Source organism: Hemicordylus capensis, chromosome 1 (assembly GCF_027244095.1).
Source record: "Hemicordylus capensis ecotype Gifberg chromosome 1, rHemCap1.1.pri, whole genome shotgun sequence".
Classification (NCBI taxonomy): domain Eukaryota; kingdom Metazoa; phylum Chordata; class Lepidosauria; order Squamata; family Cordylidae; genus Hemicordylus; species Hemicordylus capensis.
The window spans coordinates 9,405,766-9,422,678 of NC_069657.1; positions in this window are offsets into that span (position 1 = coordinate 9,405,766).

Below are 16,913 nucleotides of genomic sequence, written 5' to 3' on the forward strand. Positions count from 1 at the left end.
CGCAAGCCCCAGTATGCCCAGTATGTCTGCGCCGCGGCTACTCACGATTGTAAAAAGCAGGTTTGCGGAGCACTCACTCTGCAAACCTGCTTTTTACCAGGGGTTCCAGAGCGGGTTACCCACTCTAGAACCACCAGGCTCACAGCTGAGCCCGGTGGTTTTGACGAGTAACAAAAATTGGGCTCGGCTCTCCTAGACCGATTTTTGTTAATCGTGAGAATAGCCCCACTGTGTAGCAAGTAGGGTCTCAGAGGACGTTTGTTTCCTGCTTTCCCACCAGCTACAAAGGGGCTTTAGAGCACTTTACAACAGATAATTAAATAAGCAGATAAAAATAAGAATCAGTGATGTTTGTAGCCAGCCATGCTAGATTGCCATAAGCAAGAACATTTTATTTCCTTCCATCTTTAGCCCCTTGTTATGCTGTTAAGTTAAACTGTTGTTAAGTGAAACTTCATTGTGGCCTTGAAATTCATGCCATACTATTATATCATACCATATGCACCATGAACCCAGTTTTTGTGAAAACAGAGGCATTTGCCATCATTGTTTCTGCCAGTATTTGAATAGCAGTGACAAACATAGTTTCAGTCCTGCCATGTAAATAAGCTGAATGCTTATTTTCACACCAGAAAATGCTCAAGGAAAGGTTTTCAAAAAAACACTCTAAAAAAGTATTTTTAGAAGAAATTCTGAAGAAGAAGAAGAAGAAGAAGAAGAAGAAGAAGAAGAAGAAGAAGAAGAAGAAGAAGAAGAAGAATCTGGAGTGTGCCAGCCCCAGCAAAGGCAGGGGGTGGGGGAGAAACACAGTGAAGCAACTCTTCTTTGACACTTGGCAGGAGTGGGCAGTGGGATGGGGGGAGAAACATGGCGGTGACAGCAGGAAACAGCAACTCTTCTCCCCTCCTTGTTCCTAGTCCCAAGGGTTAGTGTGAAGCCTTCCTGCTATGTTTGCTGCCGCTGCTGCTGCCACAGCTACCATGTTTCTTTCCCTCCCCACCCCCCACATTTTTCCTCCTCCCCATTCCTTCCCCACTCCCCTGCAGGCGTGCGCTGCCTAGAATGGCCGGCTGCCTAGAATGGCCGGCTGTGGTGGAAGCTGTTCTGCTCAGTCACTTCTCTCACCTGGCCGGTGACTTGTGGCCCCACCGCCGCCAAACACACCGACAGAGCCTGCCTGGTTGGCTGGCTGGCGGGAGGGAGGGAGGGATCAGGTGGCCCGACCATCACACGCGTCACACTGATGCAGCCGGGCCACGGAAGTGCTGTGCACCCCAGTCCACACAAGCAGCAGATTTTGCAGGCCCCCAAGCCCTGCAGGGACCGGACCTCTGCCCAGAAGTAAGTCTGTTCCAAACGGCACCCTGGTTCTCACTAACCTTTCACACTCTGTCTCTGAGGTGGAGTTGCTTTCCCATTCTGCCTCACAATGTGCCCTGTGTCACTGAAAAACTTGCTTATTCCTAGACCATCATCAAATGGTCTTTTGATGATCGTCTTCTGACAACTTTTAAAAAGTCTTTTAAGGACTCATTTATTCACCCAAGCTTTTTAACTAAACTTGTGGTTTTAAATTGTTTTAAGCTTTTAATTTCTGTTTTAATTTGTTGTATTTTGCTGTAAACTGCCCAGTTTCTCCTTGCTCGTTGGAGCTTAGCTCAGTTGATGTCCAGAGTTTTTAAACAATCCACTTTTAATTGTGTCCATTTTTTTTTAGTCAGACTTGAAATATCCGTACCTTGCATTGCTTCACCCCTCTTAAGCCTACAGTAAAGCCTGCTGTCTGAGAAAGCTCCAGGGAGGGCTGGGAGAGACACGATCATTCCGTGTAGACTTGGCCCCCCAGCTGTTGTAGATCCACGTCTCCCATCACCCCCAGTCCAATAACAATGGGAGGGCCAAGTGTGCCAGCTCTTGGTGTAGACCAGGCCTGCTCAACTTCGGCCCTCCTGCAGATGTTGGCCTACAATTCCCATAATCCCTGGCTATTGGCCACTGTGGCTGGGGATTATGGGAGTTGTAGTCCAAAAACAGCTGGGGGGCCTAAGTTGAGCAGGCCTGGTGTAGACAATGCTGAGCGAGATGACGAACCACTGGTCTGCCTCCGTATCCGGCCGTTTCCTGTGTCCCCGTGCCAGGGTTTGAACCTGGGACCTCCAGCATGCAAGGCAGAGCCTCTGCCACTGAACTCCATCCCACCTGGGGACCCAAGGCTGAGAACCCGACGCCGGCCTTGAGGCATCCTCAGACCAGCTTCCTTGGGTGGCACATGCATGCCCCCCAACGCCCTGCTTAGCATCACTTTCCCCATTTGCCCTGCAACCATTCTCCACCACGTCTCCCCATGCTCCCCTTCTCTTGTTTTCCCCTCTCCTAACTACCCAGAGTTTTCCTGGGGCCATTCCCCCCGCCCGGAGACCCGGCCGACCCTGCATTCCAGTCAGTGCTGATCACATGCCACCGAATCTTGGCGTGTCTGCAGAGGGCATGGAGCGCAGGTCTTCTCGGCCAAGGACTGTGTCTCAAATTCCACCCCGTCCCTGCCAAACGAGTATTGCCTGTTCTCCACACGCCCCTTCATCTTTTTCATTGAGTTCTGCTGTGGCGGCCAGCACATTCTTGAGCAGAGACTGCAGTAGGCATGGAAACTGGTTTCTAGCTAGCTGCAAGCTGACTTTTTTCAGTGGTGTTCCCCCCCCTTCCCCCCCCCACCCCAGGCTCCGTCCTTTGCGGCCTGCCCTCTATTCCACCCCCCCCCCCCCCGCCATGGATGATGACTTAAATGTGTTCCATGTTATCGCAAGCATCTGTTTGGTGCATGAGCCGCGTGTGTGTGCAAGGTGATAAATTGCCTAGATACAATACAAAGTCATAATGGAGGTAGTGATACATTCCCTGAGCCTGGCTGGCTTCATCGAATTCCTGAATCGGTGATGCTGATAGCTTGCAGGTACCTTCAAGCTGTTCTCAAAACAGTTGCTATGTTGACTTTGTCTAATTGCAGAGGAGGGACTTCAGGGCACTGTGATGAGCAGCATTAAACCCCAGCAGGGTGGCTGCGAAAAGACTGGAACGGCCATGCAGAGCTGAACAAACTGACTGACAAAGCTCTGGGTTGGTGTATTCTTCTTCTTCTTCTTTTTCTCTTCCCTCTTTAAAAAAAAAAAAAATCTAGCCAAATGCTTATCTCTTCCCCTGTCCTCCCCTCTCTCTCCCTCTCCCACCCCTAAAATGTTATAAGGAAAATCAGAGCTGCATAACTTTATCCCAAGTTGGATTTTCAAATAACCAAGTGCCAACTTGTCGATCAAAATTAATAGGGCATTTCTTCTTCATACAGAAGAATCCGGGAAAGGGAGATGGGGGGGGGCAGCTCCTCGTCCATTTTATTCATTTATTCATTGCTAACCAATATGATGTGCCTGCTAAGATTTATTTGGGGGGCGGGGAGTGGTTGGATGCTAATGTCTGGGTTGTGAAAAAGCAGCTATTCAAACCAGTATTTAAGGAGAAGAGGTCTGTCTGGCCAACCAGAGTAGGAAAAATAAAATGCAGTGTGATCATAAATGATGCTGTTTCTCTACAAGGTTAAAATATCTCTCAACTTTCCCCCGCCCTGTCCCCACAGATGGGTATTCCTCCCCGCCCCCCCATTCACTCAAAACATTTCCAAACCAATCCATGTGTTAGTTATTCAAAATTGCCTTTGGTTTTAAAACTATTGCCATCGCATTGGATCCAGTGAATTCATCAAAGAACGTTTAAATCCAAGCATTTTTGCTTAACCAGGTTGTCGCGCAACCCATATCTAAATATATCTATTTCCCCAAAAGCTGGCAATGATCCATTTGGATACATACTGTAAGCAGAGAACCTGAAGGTCAAAGAGAGGTACTGGCAGATTCAGGGCAACCCACAGATACAAAAATCTGAAGAAAAAAACTAAGCAAGAAAGCAACCCCCCCCCCCTCCAAACTGCCCCAATGTAATTCAATGGAGTGGAATGTTTGTAGACTCAGAGGGCAGTTAACAGACAAACAGATGGGTGTAGCTAATGGAACTCAGTGCTGAGTTGCAGGGGAGAGGAGGGATTTAACAAAAGGAGTGGGAAATTTCTTGACTTCAGGAATACCCCCTCAAACCAGTCAAAACCCTTTCTGCTTCTGAGGAAGGAAAGCGTTCAAAACTTCCCTCATGCTCACACACAGGGTCAAGCAACACATGAGCATGAGGGATATATTGCAACAATTTTGTTTTTGGTCATACTTGTACTAATAATTAATCTTTAGCAGTTTTGCAAATCATGTGGATTGTCAGTGGCACCGATCAATAAATAGACCTGTGGGCAGTTATTTCTTGCTGGCTTTCACTGCTTCCGCTGGTCTGGTGAACCACTGTGTGAAACAGGATGCTGGACAAGATGGGCTTCCTTGGGCCTGATCCAGCAGGGCTGTTCTTATGTTCTTATATCAAGGTCAGTCAGTTTAACTATTTTACCCTTCATGTGAAACTTGAGGATGCAATCTGTTAAAATCATATGTGGCATCACCCACGAAGATCTCAATGAAATGTCTCGCCTTCCATTTCTGCAAATCTACATATTGACCGAATTTGGCCAATGTTAGTTAAGTAATGCTTCCCCTGCTAAGGGAACAAAGAGGCACCTTTTTAAAGTGGGGATTCTCCGGTGGCTGTTGCTGGGGTCTGTCGTGTTTCTTTTTCAGATTGGGAGCCCTTTGGGGACAGGGAGCCATATTTATTTATTCATTTATATCTATGCAAACCACTTTGGGAACTTTGGTTGAAAAGCGGTATATAAATATGCTTCTTTGTCATGTGTAACCCGCTTTTCCCTGGCAAAAGTAGCATGGTCTCTTTGACTGTGATGGTATCTTGCAGTCATAGGCATTGTTGGGGATGCGTTGGGGATCTTTTCAGGGTGTTTACAGTGCTCAGCCCTCTAAGGAAGGACATTAGAATACTGGGAAAGGAGCAGAAAGCAGAGAAAGTCTTTAAGAGGAAGGGTCAAAATGTTTGAGTCTCTTTAGTTTAGGGGGGGGGAAGTGGCTGAGCGGGGGACAATATAGATACATATGGCATGATGTATGGTGTAGAGAAAGCAGACAGAAGGCAGTTTCTCTCCCTCTGAAACTCATCAGCAGTAGAATGGGGGGGGGAGCGAGGGGAGAGGAAGTATGCTTGCATACAATGCATTATAAAGTGGTGTAATTCATTTCTACGAGGTGTAGTGTGATGGCCACCATCCTATGGGGCTTTTCAGAAGGGTTAGATAAATGCATGGCTTTCAGTGAGCTCCAAATAGAACTCCTGTATTGTAAGGCGATGTACCTCTGCAAACCAGATGTTAAAGGGATAAACTTGTGGGGAGTGCAATTGCCCTCGAGCCCTTTCTGTGAGCCTCCATGAGACATTTGGCTGTCCTCCATCAGAAGCAGGAGGCCAGATTTGTGTCTGCTCCAGCTTACGTTTTTAAGATCAGGCAATATGGGGAGCTGCCGTCTACTGAGTTAGGCTCTAGGTCCATCTGGCTCAGTATTGTCTACACTGACTGGCAGCAGCTCTCCACGGTTTCAGGTAGGAGCCGTTCCCAGCCCCACCTGGAGATGCTGCCAGGGAGTGAACCTGGAGACCTGGAGTATGAGATGATGCTTTTCAGCATCTTCCTAGATCGCTGCTGCCCGATATAGTACCAGCGGGGATTCGAACCGCCAACTTTCTGCTTGTTAGTCAAGCATTTCCCGCTGCGCCACTTAAGGTGACAACCCCCCTTCAATACTTCCTATCTTTTATATTTGTTCACATGGTGAGAGTTTTAGATCACAGTCTGAAGAATCATTTGACAAACATCCCTGGGGAGTAAAACCTGAAAAGAACCCTTTGGGGGAAATCCTGAATCATTTGTGCTGACACATCAGTACCTTGGATGATAGGCAGGGAGGACATGTATTCGTTGAGATCCCACCCTTCCTTCAAGAAACCCAAAGTAGTGTGTACACAGTTCTCCTGACTCCCCTTTATCCTCACAACTCCCCTGTGAGATAGTTTGGCTAAGACCTTGGGCTCTCAGATGTTGTTGGACTACAACTCCCATGATCCTTTGACCATTGTGGTTGTGGATGATAGGAGTTGTAGTTCAACAACATCTGGGAACCCAAAGTTCGGAGCGTCTGAGCTAAGAGTTTGTGACTAGGCCTAAGTCCCCCAGTAAACTTCAGGGCCGAATGAGGATTTGAATACAAGCAGGGGCAGAGGGATTATGGAGCAAAGGTGGATGATTGTCCCCCGGGCACCAGGGTCTGGGGGGGCCACCAAGGCACCCCCTCACCCTCAGCCAAGGTGCCCCCTTGCTCCCTCCTGCACCCAGCCAGTGAACAAAGTGCTCACCCACTGGGAGCACAAGGCAAGCCCTACTGCTCCGTAGCCGTGCTGTCCGTGCTGGGGGTTGTGGGGAGACCTGCCAGCCAGTGTTTCAATGAAACACTGTCTGGGGAGAGTCTCTCAGGCAGTGAGGAGGCAGGGAAAGGAGCTCCCACGAAGCAATTCCATGAACTGCTGACTGAGGAAGGGAAGCTCTGACGGGCTCTGTTCACGGCATTAGCCCCCCCCTTGCATATGACATCACGTGCATGGGGTGTGGCTTGGGGCGTGCGTGTGTGCCTTGCCCGTGCAATTGTAAAACCTAGGGGGCAGGGGAGCTGCCGGAGGACTTTGTCCTCTGGCTGTGACCAACCTCCCTACTCCACTGAATACAAGTCTGAATAGAGGTCTGCTACTCTAACCACCACACCATGCTGGCTCTCATTTAGAGAAGGAAGGAATGGAGACCCCTTCCCTATGTTTCAAGTCACGTGGATGATTCCTCAGGGTGACCTATATCTCTGGTTCTTAGGAAGCATTCAAGAAGTAAGCATGGATGTTCTTAAAATCAGGTGCAGAGCCACCATTGCCCAGACATGTTCAGAGAACACGAGCCGCCATTTCCCTAGGGTTCGCCCCGCAGCCTCTAGCCACACCCCCTTCATCTGTTGACTTGCGGGGCATGGCCAGACTCACAAACAGGGCCATTCAACCCTGTTCACGAGACTCTTCAGCCAGTGCTGGGTTTCCAGCCTGGCTGGGAGCACCTCTCTATCTCACAAGGCAGAGAGAAGCACTCCCAGGCAGACTGGGAACACAGCGCTGGTTGAGGTCCCTCGCAAACGGGGCTGAGTGGTCCCGTTTTCGGATCTGGCCCCTTCCCCTCCATCAGCGTCAGATAAAGGGAGTGTGGTTAGAGTGTGCATGCACTAGCACATGTATCTATTTAAAACCAAATAGGGGCCTTTGGCAGGGGATTAGACCTCAGCAGCCGGCAGCTTCCTGCATCTTTATGTAAAATATGCTGCTTTGGTACATCTCTTATATTAATTCTCCTGGGTGTGCCTTGGAATGTGCATCCCAGCACGCACCTGATTGGCTGGGCAGCGGAGGTGCCTGATTGGCTGAGGCACACCCAGGAGAATTGGCCCACTGGGCGGCAGCAGAGGCAGGCCCGGCCACGGCAGCGGTTGCGGCGGGTCCGGCCGCAGATGCGAGGCAGCAGCGGAGGCAAGGCAAGGCGGCGGCGGGTCCAGCCGCAGCAGCGGCACCTTGGCCACCATGGTGGCACTTGGCCCAGCAGCCTGGGCCCGGCCGGAGACTGGGGCAGGTGTGGGGGGAGAGATAGCTGGCCCCAAAGAGCGCACAGATGCTCTGTGTGGGGGTTGGCTAGTTACTGATATTGAAGATATTGAGAAGTGGGCCTCTGAAGATTGCTGTGAATTGTGGCCCCTCCTTGAAATCCCCCATTACTGAGACACCTCAGATTGCAATATGGTGGTTTTAATCCTGAAACCAAGGGCCAATGCGTCCTACTTTGGAGGCCCATGTGCAAGATCAGCCTTTTGAGGCCTCTTAGCTCTCGAGACACGAAATCCAAACCCATCACCGCCACCTGAGCACAAATATAATAACTGATCTCTTGCCACACTTCAGCCAACCCCCGGACTTGCTGCCTGAGGCAGCTTCTTCACCCTGCCCCATGGCGGAGCCGCTCCTGAATGTGAAATGCCATGCCTCCGATATACTACTGCAATGGTACACCAAGAAAGAATCTGATTCAGACGCCAAGGAACAAGCAGCTCCAGATCTAGCCTATCAGGAAGCTCAGCTGGAGCGGGGCTGGGGGGACTGAACTATGACACCATGGAAATATTTTCATGCCATGATAATAATCACACCGGTGGTAGCACAACTCCAGCCCACTAGATTCTGGGAGTGGGTTTTTTCATTTTACATCAGTTCATTGCTCCTTCATTTCCTCTCTTACCTCTTGGGGCACTGTAGTTAAGTAAATGAACACACACACACACACACACCCCAACACACACATCACACACACACACACACACACACACACACCACACACACACACACACGTGCTGCCTTCTTTTGACTCAGGCTTTTAGTCCATCCAGCCCAGAGTTGGCTTCTCTCACTCAAAGGTTCCAAACCTCCGCTCCAGATATTGTTGGACAACAACTCCCATCATCCCCAGTCACGGCAGCCAAAGGCCCTTGGGAGTTCTAGTCCGGCAACATCTGGGAGCCCAAGGTTGGGAACCCCTGCTCAAATTGATAGCAGCTCCTGGAAAAAGAAGTCTTTCCTAGCCTTGCTGTTTCAGATGCTTCTAGATGTTTAACCTGGGACCTTTGGAATGAAAAGCAGTTGCATTTCCATGGACCAACAGACCTCAAAGGTTGCAGCCAATGATTTTTGTACCTTCACACCAATCCTGTGTAGTGGGTTACCTTGCCTCATCCCTAGGGTTGCCAACTGTCCTGCACTGCGAGGGATGTCCCAACTCATCCCATCCCGTTCGGGATTGTCCCATTCGGGACTCAATTTCTCCTGCTTTTTGACTTTGCTTTTAAAACTGTTTTGACTTTTCCCCCTTTTACCTGTACTTCTAAAGCTGCTGCTATGCCATGGCAGCGGTGGACAGGCATGGGGGCGAGAGCTCTCCTGCCTCTCAAATTATGTGGAGTCCAGCTAGCTGGGGCTTGGGGTGGGTGTGCAGGCAGGAAGTGAGGTGCACAGAGGCCTGAAATTGGCCTGATCTGCTTCTTTGGGGAGGAAGGCGTGTCCGGGTAAGAGACTCTTTCGCCTCCTTCTCTCCTCATCTCGCCTCCTGCCCCAGCACACCTGTGGCCAGGGCACCTGCCCCAAGGTCCAGCCAGCCAGACTTCACATCATGTGGGAGGTGGGAGAGCTCTCACCACCATCCCTGCTCCACGGCCGCCATGAGGCAGCAGCCAGCCATCCAACCACCCACCATGGTGGTGATGGTGACCACCACTACATAAGCACTCCTGGCGGCTGCCAATTGAGGCCAAGATAAGCCCTGCCCCTAGGTGGCCCCTCCTAGCCCCCCACATCCTGATTTCAGCCAACACAATGTTGGCAACCCTACTCACCCCATAGGGCAAAATGGATGTGGGGGTAATTAGTCTCAGTGGGACATAGGAACGTAGGAAGCTGCCTTCTACCGAGTCAGACCATTGGCCCATCTAGCTCAGCATTGTCTGCACAGACTGGCAGCAGCTTCTTCAAAGTTGCAGGCAGGAATCTCTCTCCGCCCTATCTTGGAGATGCTGCCAGGGAGGGAACTGGGAACTTAGATGCTCTTCCCAGATCGGCTCCATCCCCTGAGGGGAAGATCTTCCAGTGCTCACACATCAAGTCTCCCATTCATATGCAACCAGGGTAGACCCTGCTTAGCTAAGGGGGCAAGTCATACTTGCTACCACAAGACCAGCACAAGATCATCCACACTTCCAGGCAGGCAGCGAGTGGGCATTGGGCAGGTGGGCCAGCAGGGAAAGGCTTTGCTTCACTCACCTTCCCCTTCCCCCCAGACGATTGCCAAAATGTTGTTGGAAGCACCGACCATGCTCTCGACATGATCCATTCTCGCAGTGCTGGGACAACACTTCCCAACCTCCGGGTATCCCACAATGCACACACACTGAGCACAGTGCATTGGAGGATTCTTCCAGGAGACGGGCACTCTAGGCGTCCATCTCTTTGTGTGGCCCTGCTGGAAGTAACCTGAGCTCCCACACAAGCAGGAATCCCAGGTTAAGGCAGCACTCCCTCCCTTGACCTTGGATAACAGCCGTGCTAAAAGGCCATGCTAGATGGCACTGCCCCACCAGCACTGGGCCCATTCCCAGAGGTTCTCACATGTAGCCTAACCCAGGTTGAACTTCCCTAGCCTGGGTAGGTTGCATGTGAGAACAGCCTCAATGTCTATCAAATATAGACAGGTACTACATCCTATAAATCAGGGGTTCTCAATCTTGGATCTTCGGATGGCGTTGGATTACAACTCCCACCCTGCCCAGCCACAATGACCATAGTGGCTGAGGATTACAAGGGTTGTAGTTCAAAATCTAGAGACCCAAGGTTGAGAACCCTCAACATTAGAAGCTTCTGCCAATTCAATTCTTGGTCCATCCAGCTGAGTATTGTCTATACTGACTCGCAGCAGCTCTCCAGGTTTTGAGGCAGGAGCCTTTCCCACCCTACCTGGAGATTCTGCCAGGAATTCAACCTAAGGCCTCCTGCGTGCAAAGCAGGGCCCTGCCACTAAATTTGCATGCAGAAGAATTCAGTAATGCTTACATGCAGAAGGTCCCAAGTTCCTTCCCTGGCATCTACAGACCAAGAGAGAGACACTCTGAGAGACACTATCTGAGAGACACTTCTGCCTGCAACTTCGGAGAAGCCGCTGCCAGTCTGTGTATACTGAGTCCGACCAATGGTCTGACTCAGTATAAAGCAGCTTCCTATGTTCATAAATTACATCTCCATCCCCAGTGCCATTGCATGTCAACAACTGAATCCTGCTATATATGTACTGTCAGAAATCTGAAATCAAGAATCGTTGGGTGTCAAATCCTGATATCAAATACTCGGAGAATATTTGGCAAGTTTGACTATTCAGGGAATATCTGGAGGATATTTGACATCAAATCGCTCCAAGGAGAAAAATAATTTCTGCTCTAATCTGGACGTTCCTTGAAAGCAGCGGCCCCTTTCCCTCCAGCCCATCTGAACAGTTGGCTCACTTGGCTTGACTCATTATTTCGGCTGGGAAAGTCACTATATGAATTAATAGCAGATTTCCCAGCTGAAAATAAATGTTTACCAGTGTAATCGTTCCCCCCATCCCCCTCTCTCTTTTGGCAGAGATCTGGCTTTTTGTCTGACAAACTCCCCCCTTTTTTGGCTCATACATCCCTGAGGTGTGTAATTAAAGCAAAGGAATTTACACATAGTACTTTAGGAGCTTAATGAATAGGAAACTCAGAATATTTCATTGATTTGGTGCATGCTTTACTATCGGGGTGGTGCATTTCCTTTGTAAATTAAAAAGGGGAAAGAGAAAAAGAGAAAGAGGCCATAATAACATGTGCATTCAACCCAGTTCAAAGGGGCAGGGGGGGAGGGGGGAAATGGGTTTTGTTTCTACATTCTAATTTAAATTAAAACACACACTGGAAAAGAGCAATTCAGACTGAAGCCAATGGGCTTTGCAACTTTAATATGGTGCTCTATTTATAAACCATACCTTGCTGCCACAGATCAAATTCCACTTAGCGTTGGTGCCTGTGTGCATCTCTCTCAGTGTGTCTCTTTCTCTCTCCATCATTCTCCACTGCAAAATGGGGGTGTCCCTTCCTGCTCGCTAACAACTGTTCAGCTCTTCTTAAAGGTAAAGTTGCACCATTGATGTCAACTCCTGGCGACCACAGAGCCCCGTGGTTGTCTTTGGGAGAATACAGGAGGGGTTTGCCATTGCCTCCTCCCGTGCAGTATGAGATGACACCTTTCAGCATCTTCCTACATCGCTGCTGCCCGATATAGGTGTTTCCCATAGTCTGGGAAACATAGTCTGGGAAACATAGTGGCTTCCCATCGTCTGGGAAACATACCAGCATTGATTTGAACCGGCAACCTCTGGCTTGCTAGTCAAGTCATTTCCCCGCTGTGCCATTAGGTGGCTTCAGCTCTTCTTACCAAATACAAAAATACACATGGTTGTCCATGCTTATGTTTTACATCTGGATATGTTGCATCTGACAACAGAGCTGTACTCAAAATCAGAACTTGGCTAGGAGAAGCCGCCCCCCCACCCCCGCCGCTGCCAGTTTGGGTGCTGTGTGCACTCCCGGTATTGGATTGTGTATTAGATAAAAACAAGGCCATGGGGAGGAGCTGTAATCGGCCACACAGGCCCCATCCTGTCCCACTGCCTCCAAGGCCTCCTCAGTCGTTTCTGAGGCCACCTCGCTAACCTCTTTTCCGCCTCACGGTGCATCAGTGGAGAGAACAGGAGAGCCTCACCCCATGATCCAGAGACGTAGGGAGTGCCCCACTGCTGTCACGGGGGTGGGTGGGAGCTGCCCTTGAGAACACAGGCCGTCTATGCCCTCCCTGCACCACTGGCAAGGTCAGAGGCAGGGAGCTTGCTTGTCTGTCATGTCCCGGTCCAGATTCCATCCCAGCTTCGGAAGGAGGTAGGTAGGAGGAAAAACCCTCCTACCCAGCCGGGGCTCGAAATGAAACACAAAATGTATACATGCACATCCCTATGAAGAAGCACCTTTTAAAGGAGTGGCTCCCTTACATTTGGCATGAGGAGAGCAACGGTCCCTCTTCAGCCCAGCACAGGGTCCTTTGGGCAGGGCGTACAGGGCGTCCGCCCCCAGCCCTGCACTCAGACAAGCCCTGTACTGTCCGAGTGAGAAGCCTGCTCTCTCTCCTCAACTGGGTGCCAGGCAAGACCAGCCCCCACTATCAGGGCCGCACCTGCTTTCCTCACAGCTGGAGCCCAGAGAGTGCGGCTGCCACTCACCACTCGGAGAGGAGGCCCATGGCCTACAGATGCATGCACACTCTCTCCCCAGCACCCACCACATTAGGCGGCTAAGTTGGCTGTGAAAAAAGCTGGTGCAGCCGCCATGGTGGGGACTGGGCCTGCCTGGCGCCCAGTTGAGAAGAGAGAGCAGGCTGCTCACACAGCCAGTGCAGGGCCAGTCTGAGTGCGGGGCTGGGGGCGGCTGCACTGCACGCCCTGCCCAAAGGACAGCCCTGTCACCACCGATTTCCTGGGCTGAAACGAATGGAGATCTCCTCACATTGTATGTTTTCCTACACCTCCCAGTGATAGCCAATGATGTGGAGCTGGGAGGGGGACCTGGGTCCAGCAGCCACAGAGTGGAGAAAGCAGCTGGGCGGGGGGGGGGGGGCTGGCTCTGTCCCGCACCACTGGAGCCGAGCAGCTGCAGCGCTAGCTTGGGCGGGGGGAGTGGGCTGGGAGGAGGCGCGGGACCCCCCCACACACACTCTCTCTCTCTCCACTGCCCCCAGCTGGAAGAGTGGGGCAAACACTGTTAATCACAATGCCCCAGACATTGCTTCTCTCCTCTTCCTTCTAGCCCTTTAACCCGAGTGTTCAGGTGAGCCTCTTGCAAACTAGGCAAAGCTGAACTGGAATCTTGTTATCTAATCAATTTGGTTACTAGATGTGGTCAAGGGGTTTTTTTTGTGTGTTTTTTAAATGAAGGATATTTCCATATGCCAGTTATTAGGAGTGACAGCTAACATGTTTTGCATATTGGTAGGCTTCATATACAACCCCCACACCTCCCCACCACTATTTGTCTCATTATATATGTTAAGGAAGCACTTTTGGTTTCCTGGGAATATGTACTCTTGTACTTGTATCCCCAAGCTATCTATCTATCTATCTATCTATCTATCTATCTATCTATCTATCTATCTACAATATACTAATTTTAAAACCTTTTTTGGCAAGAAATAATTATAGAATTACTGACACAAGTTTAATGTTAGAGTATATGCAGGGATACCTTGAAAAGAGGTCTTGCAACATTTTCTTTTCTTCCCTGAACTTTGCAATGTTTTTAATTTAGATTTATCAACTAATCAAATGCCAATTGTGTTGTCTTTCAGTTACCCTTTGCGTCAGGGGGGCTAGCCAGACTTTTTTTTTTTTTAAGCACTGCTTGAATTTTATTCAATTTAATGTTTGATTCCTTGGTGCTTTTTTTAATGTAGATGAACTGAAGAAACAACTTTAGGGACTGCAAGGAGAGGTACATGAAGTAGCCAGGGCCCACTCAGTGTAATGCAACCTTAGTCTCAGCCCCAAACACAGAACAGGTTTCTGTGTTCTGGCAGAAGGTTATTATACCAATGTATATAATCATCCTGAGAGAAGAATTGTAGAGAGAGACGAAATGAATGGTTTTCAACAAGGCTCTACCAGCAGTTACGTTTGATTTCACCTGTTCATTAATAACCAAAGTGCTTATACTCTTCCTCCCACCCCCAATGCTTTAATGCAGCTGTTTTCAAAACATTGGCCAGATTCACATGTCACACACACACACACACACACACACACACACACACACACACGCCACTTGCTCTCCTGTCCGAATGTGGACATAACACAGAGCATCCTCTTTGCAGTCAGCGAGACTGCAGAGAGGACGAGGAGCTGACTGTGCGGGCTTCCTTCTTGAAGGAAGGTCACGCCGTAGCTGAGAGAGGAGCTTCCTCCCTCAACTCTGGTTCCACGGGGACGCAGCCTGCAGTTCTGCATTCGGACGTACTGCATGCTGTGCGGAAACATGGGTTGCAGCGACGAAACTCACTATGACCCGAAGGTTCAGATTGGAGTCCCAAATCTGAACCCTCAGTTGTGTGGCTGCACCAAACCCGAATTGAACGAATTTGCATGTAACATCCACAGAACCGCTGGCCTATTCAACTGCAGTTCCACATTATGTGCACGTTTATTTATTTATTTATTTATTTATTAGAAACATTTAATATACCGCCCACTCCAAAGACTCTGGGCGGTTCACAAAAACATGCAAACAAGGCAACATTAAAAATTACATTCTAAATTAAAAACTAAAGTAACTAACAGAAAACAAATAGGTAAACTACAGGGCAAAAGCCTGGCGAAAAAGAAAAGTCTTCGATAGAGATTTGAAGATCAGTAAGGAATCTGGAGGGGAAGAGAGCTCCAGAGAAGTGGGGCAGCAAGCGAAAAAGCCCTTTTGCGGGTCTGAGAGCCCTGAACCTCCCGGAAATCAGGGACCGACAAGAGGGCCATCTGAGATTATCTAACCGGACGGGATGTAACTGGATGGGAGAGGCGGGTCTGTAGGTAGACAGCCGCTAAGCCCCGCAAAGCTTTGAAGGTCTCTGTGGCCTTCTGTGTTCCAATGAAACTTGGAGCTTCCTCAGAAACTTTTGAAGGGTTCTTCAGTGAGAAGATCAGTCATGGTGGCCAAGGTTTCCTAAAAGGAAATCTGCCTTCAGTGGATGGAATAATTAAATGTCTGTCCATGCAAAAATGTGGAGTGCCTTGTTCAAAAAATACCTGCCCCTTGCAATAAATGTACAATCATCTTGGGAATCCAAGTGTCTTCCTTCAAAATATCCTCCCTCCTGAAATTAGAGCCTCCCCATCTCTGACAACTTTTTAAAAACCTTTAAAGATGCGTCTGTTCACCTAGGCTTTCCATTAAATACTGTTTTGACAGTTTTAACACTGTTTTCAAACATTTAAAATTTTAAATTGTAATGTTTTAATTTTTTGTTGTGGTTTATTTTAACTAATGTTTTAATTTTTCTGTTCTCATTTATTTTGTTTTGTTGTAAACCGTCCAGAGACCTAAGTTTTGGGTGGCATAAAAATATGTTCAACAAATAAATATAAATAAATAAATATAAATAAGATTTTTATTGCAAGAGAATTCAATTTTGGAATGAAAGTTATGCAGATGTGTAAAATAAAGAAGTTATTTGTGTGTATGTTTGTGTGTGTATATGTTTATTTTACATATAATGTATATTATATTGAAATGTTAAGGAAGGCCCACACATGCTGATTTGCCCTCAGCCCCCACATCCCATTAGGGACAGCCCTGGGTGGCTGTCTGAAGTCCAACAGGTAAACCCCCTGCCTGCAGCCTGAAGGGTTAACAATCCAAGAAAGGTTTTAGCACTTGCAGCTGCTGAATGTTTCGACTACCCTGAATGCATGAGTGGACTTATTGCCTCTTTTGGAAATGAACAGGTCCAACTTGCTGATCAAATAATAATAATAAACTTTATTTGTTAGCCGTCCCATAACAAATTGTTCTCTGAGTGGCTTACAACACAACATTAAAACATGAGATAAAGCTACAGAATACATTAAAATCATAATAGACCAAAAAAGTGTGTGTGGGGGTACTAAATACAATACCAAAAAAAATTAAATGCTTTTTAAAAAATCAGTTACAATCAGATCAAAATTTTACAAATTTAAAAGGCCTGAGTGAACAAAAAGGTCTTCACTTTGCATCTAAAAGAACAAAGTGATGAAACCAGGCGAACTTCACGGGGAAGGCTATTTCATAAACGGAGTGCCGTCGCCAAAAAGGCTCTCTCCCTAGTAGCCACCCACCTCACCTTGTCTGGCAGAGGCACCTGGAGGAGGGCCTCCAAAGAAGATCTTAAGGTCCGAGTTGGGACATATGAAGCAAGGTGCTCTCTCAAGTAACCTGGTCCCAAGTCATTTAGGGCTTTAAAGTTTAAAACCAGCACTTTGAATTGGGCCCAGAAACAGACTGGGAGTCTCTTTCTGGGCCCAAACTTCTGCAGCTGATGAACATAGGAACATAGGAAGCTGCCATATACTGAGTCAGACCATTGGTCTATCTAGCTCAATATTGTCTTCACAGACTAGCAGCGGCTTCTCCAAGTTTGCAGGCAGGAATCTC